The sequence below is a fragment of the Halichoerus grypus genome, chromosome 9 (genome assembly GCF_964656455.1).
Source record: "Halichoerus grypus chromosome 9, mHalGry1.hap1.1, whole genome shotgun sequence".
NCBI classification, from domain to species: domain Eukaryota; kingdom Metazoa; phylum Chordata; class Mammalia; order Carnivora; family Phocidae; genus Halichoerus; species Halichoerus grypus.
Window position 1 is genome coordinate 32,225,032 of NC_135720.1, and position 10,235 is coordinate 32,235,266.

The 10,235-nt window shown below is 39.0% G+C and overlaps 1 pseudogene; it reads right to left on the reverse strand.

Annotated features, from left to right (window-relative positions):
• Positions 1-8,234: 8,234 nt before the first annotated feature.
• LOC118553686 (actin-related protein 2/3 complex subunit 2 pseudogene) lies at positions 8,235-9,304 on the reverse strand (annotated as a pseudogene).
• Positions 9,305-10,235: the final 931 nt, after the last annotated feature.

Sequence of the window (10,235 nt, forward strand, 5' to 3'; positions counted from 1 at the left end):
GAACCTACATCGACTAACACCATTATGTGTTTGAACATAGTATAATCTAGGCCCTTTAAAAAAAAAATAGGTAAATCTCTACTGCCTCCATATTTTAACCAATAACACGTTGGACATTCCAGGTAAAGTCTACATCAATTTCCTTCTTAATATATTGTAAATCTGTACTTAAATTAATAGCTGTGGCTATTCTGTTAGTTGGACCTTATAGAAAACTCTGCTAAGGGAATAAGTTTGTTCGTTTTTGCGGATCTTTGCTCAGCCTTTGATGCCAGGGGCTGGTATCAAGTACTGTTATGGATTATCAAGTACTGTTATGAACTAAGCTCTTCGAATTCAAATATAACCCCCCCCCCCCCCCCCCCCGTCATTGATTTTAATAGAGAACTAGCTCCTTATCAGTACAAATGTCAGGGCCTGTAGGAACATTCTTCACCTGTGTCTGATAACAATGTTTACTGGGATTATAAGGGGTGTGCCCTGGCCCCCTGGACCCAAAGGATTTGAGATTACTTTCTGATGAGCTGAATGCATAAAGAATAAAACAGTAAGCATTCTTCCATGTGCAGGCAACATGATTCATTGTCACACAACAGTAATTATCTTAACAGAGCCTGGCCCTGCTATTTATAGTACAATTAGAAATAAAAGCTAAAGCTCAATGTTTCCAAAGTAAAAGCTATGATTTTTGGAAAATGACTTTTAATATTTTGAGAATGCAATTCATTCAGTTAACTAAGGGCACATTTTACAAGTACCAAAACTATCTAATAAGAAGTTATATTAATTAAATTTTAGCCTCTGAAAGTACTTTGTTGGGGATTTTTTTAATGGCATGAGACCTGTTAACACTGATTTTGAACTTTTCTAAAGATAAAAGTCATAGTTGTTCTCTGGGACAGTGTTTCTCAATCTTAGGTTATGTATAGAGTAGACCCCTTTTTAAAATGTCAGCATCCTCCTAAAGGAGAACACAGGCAACAACCTCTTCGACCTCAGCCACAGCAATTTCTTCCTAGAAACATCGCCAAAGGCAAGGGAAGCAAGGGCAAAACTGAACTATTGGGACTTCATCAAGATAAAAAGCTTTTGCACAGCAAAAGAAACAGTCAACAAAACCAAAAGACAACCAACAGAATGGGAGAAGATATTTGCAAATGACATATCAGATAAAGGGCTAGTATCCAAAATCTATAAAGAACTTCTTAAACTCAACACCCAAAGAACAAATGATCCAATCAAGAAATGGGCAGAAGACATGAACAGACATTTTTCCAAAGAAGACATCCAAATGGCCAACAGACACATGAAAACGTGCTCAACATCGCTCGGCATCAGGGAAATCCAAATCAAAACCTCAATGAGATATCACCTCACACCAGTCAGAATGGCTAAAATTAACAAGTCAGGAAACGACAGATGTTGGCGGGGATGCAGAGAAAGGGGAACCCTCCTACACTGTTGGTGGGAATGCAAGCTGGTGCAGCCACTCTGGAAAACAGTATGGAGGTTCCTCAAAAAGTTGAAAATAGAGCTACCATACGATCCAGCAATTGCACTACTGGGTATTTACCCCAAAGATACAAATGTAGGGATCCAAAGGGGTACGTGCACCCTGATGTTTATAGCAGCAATGTCCACAATAGCCAAACTGTGGAAAGAGCCAAGATGTCCATTGACAGATGAATGGATAAAGAAGATGTGGTATATATATACAATATCTACAATATACAATATATATATACAATGGAATATGACTGACTATGTGAGAGGAAGTGATTGGACAGTGTTTCCATTCCACACACACAATAACGGAAGCGGGGCACCTGGGTGGTTCAGTCGGTTAAGCGTCTGCCTTCGGCTCAGGTCATGATCCCAGGGTCCTGGGATCGAGCCCCGCATCGAGCTCCCTGCTCAGCGGGAAGCCTGCTTCTCCCTCTCCTTCTCCCCCTGCTTGTGTTCCCTCTCTCGCTGTGTCTTTCTCTGTCAAATAAATATATAAAAAATCTTTTAAAAAATAAAATGTCAGCATCTTTCACAGAGCAGAGGTTTTTAATTTTAATAAAATCTGACTTATTAATTTTTTTCTTTCATGGATTATGCTTTTGGTAGTATATCTAAAACCTCATTGCCAAACCCAAGATCACTTAGATTGTCTCCTATGTTGCCTTTTAGAAGTTTTATAGTTTCACATTTTACATTTCAATCTATAATCCATTTGAGTTAATTTTTTTTAGAACAGCTCAGCAAAATAAAATTCTGGTTTATTAAAACAACATTGTTTCACATAAACATCACCTAGGCCAAAATAAATAAATAAATAAACAGCAACTTCATAGACAAAAAAGGGGAAAAAAAGAAACCTTTTATCTTTGGCCTTTTCTTTTTTTTTTTTTAGAGATTTAAGAAAAAGAGAACAAGTCAGGGAGCAAGTTGAGGGGAGCAGAGGGAGAGAATCTTCAAGCAGACTCTGGGCTGAGCCCAGTCTGAGGCGGCTGGATCTCAGGACCCTGAGATCATGACCCGAGCCCAAACCAAGAGTCCCACTCTTACCCCACTGCAACACCCAGGCACCCCTATCTTTGGCCTTTTTAACCATCTCACACAAGCCAACGACTTAGAGTACAGCTGAGTACATACACAAAAAATGTTACTGGAATGCTCAGAATAAGATTGTCTTGTTGCTGTTTTTGCTTTTTCTTACAAGGTTTTATTCCTCCTTTTGAGATTAGAATGAACACGGGCACACCACAGCTAAGGTCAGAAGTAGGACAGAGAATGCTCTGAAAGCTGGTTGGGTCATCAGAGATCACTGAAAATGGCTGACCACCAACAATATGTACAGAAATATAAAATGTATATAGAAAATACAAATTTTCCTTTTTAAAGTATTTTTAAGAAAAAAGGCAGGGCCTGGGAAGTTTGGGTTCTTCTTTCCTCCCGTTGCAAATTCTCACTCTGGTTTTGACTGGTGGAGGGCGTGTGTCACCTGCAGGGTGGCGCTGCCCACATGGGGCGGCCGGCGGGACTGTGTCCTCGAAGGTGACCACATTTAGAGTCTGAGACGGGAGGCGAAGCGTGAATAGGTTAAGTTTTGTTAAGTGTAACTTTTCCTTTTTTGCTGTGTAGTCATCCTCATTGGTCTTCTGCTTCTTGGTGTCGGCATCCTCCTCCTCCTCATCTTCAGCTGCTTCGGCTTCCTCATCTTCTTCTCCATTCTCTTCCTCACCATCGCCTTCCTTCTCCTCCTTCCCTATGTCTTCCTCTTCTTCCACCTCATTGTCAGCCTCCTGCTCCCCATCTTCCTCAATCTCAGTGTCCCTGTTAGCAGGTGCATCTCCTCCATCCTCCACCTCCTCCACCACTTCCTTCTTCTCCTTTAAGTCCTTGGAGCTGGTGTCCACCGCGGTGATCTGGTGGGGCACTCTCTGATCCGATGCATCAGATTCAAAACAGAGCGAGGATTCCAGGACTCTGGTGATAAAGCTGCCAGAGTCCTCAGTGGCGGAGGAGGCGCCCAGCAGAGGTGGCTGCAGCGAAGGGGAAGCCACACTTGGGAATGCAAAGATGGCTTTTCAGAGCAGCCAGTGGGAAAGGTGTAAGGTGTAAGGTCTCCATCTAAGGTCATTATTTTGCACGTGGATGCCCAATTGTTCCACCACCATTTAATGGAAAAAAACTATTTCTCCATTGAATTGACTTTTCTCCTTTGGCAAGATTTTACTTATGTGGGTCTATTTTTGGGCTTTGTATTCAGCTTTATCGATCTATCTATTCCTTTGTCAATACCACACTGTATTGCTTATTGTAGCTTTATGATGTCTTAAAGTCGGATAGTGTCAGTCTTCTGAGTTTGTTCTGTTTCTTTAATGTTGTGTGGGCTATTCTGGGTCTTTTACCTTTCTATATAAACTGTTTGTCAATATCCACAAAATATCCACAAAATAACTTGCTAGGATTTTGATCTACATTACATTGAGCCTATAGATCCAGTTGGGAAGAACTGGCATCTTAATAGTATTGAACTTTCCTATTTATGTCTATACAATAACTCCCTGTTTATTTAGATCTTTGGTTTCTTTCATCAGAATCCTTATGGTTAAAATTTTACTACAAATTCAATTTTTTTAGAAGATATAGTTTATCTACTTTTCTTGAGTGACATTTGATAGTTTGTTTTTCATGTGATTCATTCATTTCACGTAAGTTTGCAAATTTATTGGCATGAAGTTGTTCATACTACTCCCTTATTATCCTTTTAATATGTGCAAAATGTTATGCCTCTTCTCTCATTCCTAATGTTGGATATTTGTGTCTTGCCCCACTCTCTCTCTCTCCTTCCATCCCTCTTGATTAATCTATCTAGAGATATATCAATTTTATTAATCCCACCAATGTACCAGTTTTGTATTGCATTCATTTTATATATGTTTCCTGTCTCCTATTTCATTGATTTCTGCTCTGATTGTTATTGTTTCCTTTCTTTTGCATACATTGTATTTCATTTGCTCTTTTTTTTTTTTAGTTTCCTAAAATGAAAGTCGAGTTCATGGCTTTGAATCTTTTTTTCTTTTTTAATATAGATATTTAGTGTTATTTTTCCCTAATTATTTCTTTAGCAACATCCCACAAACTTCAGTATGTTTTGTTTTCATTTTTATTCAGTTCAAAATGCTTCCTAGAAGAAGTACTTATAAAATGGTGGAGTGAAGACTTCCCAAAATTTCCCCCTCCATAAAAGCAATGAGAACATTGTGGCAAAAATTATCAAAATTCAAAATTCTAGAAATTAATCAAAGGCTTACAACAATCTGAGGATGTTTTTTCAAGAAAATCACTTGAGTTTCAGTAAGAGTGACCTTTGCAGAGTTTTAACTTGTCCTGTTCCCATCCCCCATTACCTAACTCTATGGTAGCCTTGGAAACCAATAGTCTTGTAAGCACAGTAGCTGTGAAAATCAGCAGCCAAGCAGGTCCTGGAGGGATAAGAAAGGGTTTGGGGGCTTCTCAAAATGCTCCATCTCCAGAGCATTTTCACCATTTGACCAATCTGGAAGCTCTTTGGAAAAGCTCTGAAAATGAAGCATTATTTGACCTCACCCAGAGCATGCTCTGTGCAAGCAATATATAACCAAAGAACTTATCAAAAAAGGATGACAAGCAATTGTTTAACATCACCACTATCTGAAGCAATGATGACATTGGGGCTTACACCAGGCTGACCCAAACAAAACAAAACAAAACAAACAAACAAAAAAACTTAAAAGGAAGAATGGGGAATGAGATATTCATAAAGGGATTTAAAAACTTTCAACATACTTCTAGAAATCTAAAAGGCTCTGTGCATGCATAGGGCTGTGTGCAGGCCCAGAAAAGAACTGACAGGGCCCTAATCTCTCACCTCAGGCTGACCTTGAAGCTCTGCATGAGCAGGAAGTACAAGTTAAAACAAAATTGTAAAGTGCCTGCCAGACCATTGGAGGCTCACCTTAATAAACACATAGAACCACCTGGCAAAGCTTGGTTGACTTATTGGTTCAAAGCATTTAAGTAAATCTCTGTCCAGTTATTACCTGGCCACTAAAGCTACCTGCAGAGACTTCAGAGGATACATACCAAGAATACAGACTTTACGGGGTTACCCAGGAAAGACTAAACAAACAAACAAACATCAGCTGTTACAACAACCATAACAGTCACAAAGTAACTCCAAGCTAGGGGGAGGGGGACCTGATTTTCAGAGTTCCCACATTTTATTCATTTATTTTAAATGCACTGTTTTTGTTTGAAACAAAAGAAGTATGAAACATGCAAAGAAGCATAAAAACATGGCCCACCTGGAAAAACACAGGGGAGAAAAGTAGTCAATGGAAACTCTCCTGATGAAAACAAGATGTTGGACTTACTTGACAAAGACCTTAAATCAGCGATTATAAGTATGTTCAAAGAACTAAAGGAAACCATGCCTAAAAATTAAAGGTAATTATGAGACTGATGTCTCCTCAAATATACAATATTAGTAGGTAGGAATTATAAAAACAAATAATTAGAAATTCTGTAGTTTAAAATAACGATAACCGAAATTAAATTCACTTAGAGAGACTCAACAGCAAATTTGAATTAGCAGAATAAATAATCAGTAGGCTTGAATATAGGTCAATTCAGATGATCTAGCCTGAGGTACAAAAGGGAAAAAAAATGAAGAAAAAAGAGCAGAGCCTCAGAGACCTGTGGGATATCATCATACCCAAGTTTGCCAACATATGCATAATAGGAGTCCCAAAAGGAAAGGAGAGAGAAAGAAAGCAGTAGAAAGAATATTTGAAAACTTAGTAGCTGAGAACCATCTGAAGGTAATGAAAAACATTGATCTACACATCCAAGAAGTTAAATGATCCATGAGTAAGATAAACACAAAGAGATCCACATATAGATACATTGTAGTCAAATTGTTAAAAGCCAAATCAAAGAAAGAATATGACAGCAACAAGAGAAATGTGACTCATCACATACAAGGAATCCACAATAAGTTTATAGCTGACTTCTCACCAGAAACCAGGGAAGCCAGAAGGCCATGGATGACATATTCAAAGTGCTAAAAGAAAAAGACTATTGGCCAAAACTATCTTTTAAAAAACTAAGGAGAAGAAAAGACATTTCCAGATAAACCAAAACTGAGGGAATTTGTCACTTAGCAGACTTATCCTCCAAAAATACTCTTAAAGGGAGTCACTGAGACTGAAATGAAAGGACAGTAGACAGTAATTTGAATCCACACAAGGAAATAAAGAGTATCAGTAAAGGTAACTACATAGGTAACTATAAAAGCATGATGCATTTTTATTAAAATATTGAAATTAGATTCACACACCAAAATAATCTAATCTTTTGAAGTGTACAAATTCAGTGGTTTTGAGTATATTCAGAATTGTGCAATTATCATCACTATTGAATTTTAGAATATTTTCAGCCCTAAAAAAAAGACCCATATCCATTAATAATCTCTCCATTCCCTCCTACCCCCAGGCCTTGGGAACCACTAATATACTTTCTGTCTCTATGCCTATTCTTGTCATTTAACATAAATGAAGTCATAAAATATGTGCCTTTGTGACTGGCTTCTGTCACTTAGGATGTTTTTAAGGTTCATCCACATTGTAGTACATTATCAGTACTTTATTCCTCTTTATAGCTAAATAATATTCCATTGTATGGATATACCATGTTTGTGTATACATTCATCAGTTGGTAGACATTTGTGTTTATCACAGTTTCCACTGTTTGGCTACAATAAATAATGCTGCTATGAAAATTTATGCACAAGTTTTTGTGTATGGACATATGTTTGTAACTTTCTTGGGTATACACCTAGGAGTAAAATTGCTAGGTCATACGGTAACTCTTTAACTTTTCGAAGAACTGCCAAACTATTTTCCAAATAGCTGCACCATTTTACAAGCCCACCAACAACATATGAGGATTCTGGCTTCTCCACATCTTTGTCAAAACTTGTTATAGTCCATGATTTTAACCATCCATGTGGGTATGAAGTGTTATCTCATTGTGTTTTTCATTTGCATTTGCCTAATGACTAATGACACTGAGCATCTTTTCATGGTATTATGGGCTATCTTTATTCTTTGGAGAAATGTCTGTGCAAACCTTTTGTTCATTTTTAAATTGGGTTATTTGTCTTTTTATTGTCAAGTTGCAAGCATCCTTTATATAGTGTGGATACTAAATCCTTATGAAACATATGATTTACAAATATTGTCTCCCATTCCATGGACTGTTTTTTTTTTTTTTTACTTCTTGATTGTGCTTTTTGATGCACAAAAGTGGGGGGTTTTTTTGTTGCTTTTTTGTGGGGATTTTTAGAGATGGGGGAGGGGGAGAAGGAGAGAGAGAATCTTATGTAGGCTCTATGCCCAGTACAGAGCCCAATGTGGGGCTCGATCTCATAACCCTGAGATCATGGCCTGAGCCTAAATCAAGAGTCCGAGGCTTAACTGACTGAGCCACCCAGGTGCCCCATTTTTTTTTCTTTTTTTGATTTTTGAGAACTATGAAGTCCTTGCAAGCATAGCTCATTTCTGTAGATTATTTTCCAAAGTTGTACAAAATGGAAACTCCCTCAAGAACATGAAGAAGTATAACATTTAAAGCTACGAATACCCAGTAGCAAGTGTTCCAGCCTGCAGCTGCCAGCCGCCTTCTCTTCCTGTTCCCAAGAGTTAGTGGGATGGAAGCATCTTCCCTGTGACTGTTTTCATTTCTTTTTTCTCGACCTCTGGGTGTGCACGGTTCAGCACCTTGAGGAATTCGGCTGTTTTTGCCCGCATACGTGTGTGAATATCAACCTTAGAGCACTTGATGTGCTAGCGCAGATTGTCCTGGAACGGGTGGATCAGGTTGATGGCGTTGTCTCAAGCATTGGCATTGGTGTGGCGAGGGAACGGCCCGATGGTAATACAGCCAGTGCTGTTACCCATGGCAGCATCCATGTCTTTCAGCTCCAGAGGAGCTTCCCTGTGGCTAAAGAGGACATGTAGGGCTCTGTGCCTGGTTCTGCGTCCTTCTTTGAACTCTTGCATGAACACTTTTCCAATGACCACATCATCGTCATCATTAAACACTGTGCTGAAGACTACTGTGACTCTGTCCTTTTTAGACTCAACATACATCCCTCCAGTGGATAACTGCCCTGTTCTCTCCTTCCCTGCCCTCTTCTTGGAATTGGAAGTCTTTCTCAAAGACAGAGGCAAAACAATTTCGTTTCAACATGCCAGCCTTGATGCACAATGGATGTCGGCAGATTTTCAAGGTCATATAGCAGAGACATTGTGTCCTGATTTGGGATTTACCAAGCAACTCCAGTACACTATCTTTAATAGCTCATCCGCACCATGTGCCTGAACTTCCTTGTTGAATTTCAAAGAAATACTGATCATCACTTTTGTTTTGTCTCCATTAGGATTTGAAATATGATAGAGGACTCCATCAAAATCTGCACATGTTACTTCGACTATTTCTGATTTGTCACCAGCAGCCGCTTTCTCGACCTTGAGTGTGAGCGTCCCCTCAATGATGTGGTTGTTCACCTCTAGCAGGATCTCAGCAGCGCCTCCCGCCCACCCATCCCTGCTAGCAAGCCCGCACTCACCTGCCCAGCCTCCTCCCCCACAGCCACCTCATCGACCTGTGCTGATTGGTTTATTGTTATTGATTTCTAACTGCTTTTGAGTTTACCCTGGTGATTTTTTTCAGAACATTTTTCATCTTACAGGCTTTCAAACTTAATCATTGTATGATTTCCTGAACCTGGAACGGCTTCTTTGTGGAATTAGCCATTCTGTATTTATTCATCATACCATTCAAATTTTCTAGGTGGTGTTTGCGTCTTCCAACAGAAACCATTAGTGATACCTTGTGTTTCTGCCAAGCATCTTGTAAGCAACACGTATTTGAATTTTGATTTTAAAAAGAATCTGAAAATCATTGCTTTGTCCTTTTCCTTTTATGACATAGCTGTTCTCTTTGATCTAACTTCAACCCTTTTATTGCATGTTTCCTATTTTTTTATGATTTGCAGTTTCATTTGCTTTCTGCCTTGTACTATATGGACTGTATCTTATCTAAACATGTTTTCTGCACTTATTTTGTTTTATTTCTCATTAAGTTTTATACTTTTGTTCACTTTCTCCTTGAAACTCTTGCTTCCTTCAGCATCCATGAAGCCATGTATCTCCTGAGTTTTGGTCTTCCCTCTGGCACTTTCTTCTCAATTATGATGTTTGGCTGTCCTCTCTTCCCATTCCTCAAATGTTGTGCTCTTCAGAGCTCCCCTTTTCTTCCCAACCCACTTTCCCCGGGCCATTTCATCCCATTCCTTGTATTTAATTATCATCCATACACTAACAATTCCCAATCTTTTAGATCTATCCTAGACCCCTCTCCTGAACCCAAGCCCATAGACATCTAACTAACTACCAGATATCCCCATTTGATATCCCCCAGGCACATTAAACACAATGTACTCAAAATAACACTCATTTTTTTCCCAGTAAGTAAACTGCTCCTCTACCAGAATTTTCCCTCCAGAAAGTGACAGCCCTATCCACCTCAAACCTAAAGCCAGAAAATCTGGGAAGATATTTAACTCTCCCATTTCCCTCAGCCCCCACATCACTCACCCACATCTTTCAGTATTCTTGATTCTGGATTCTACATAATGG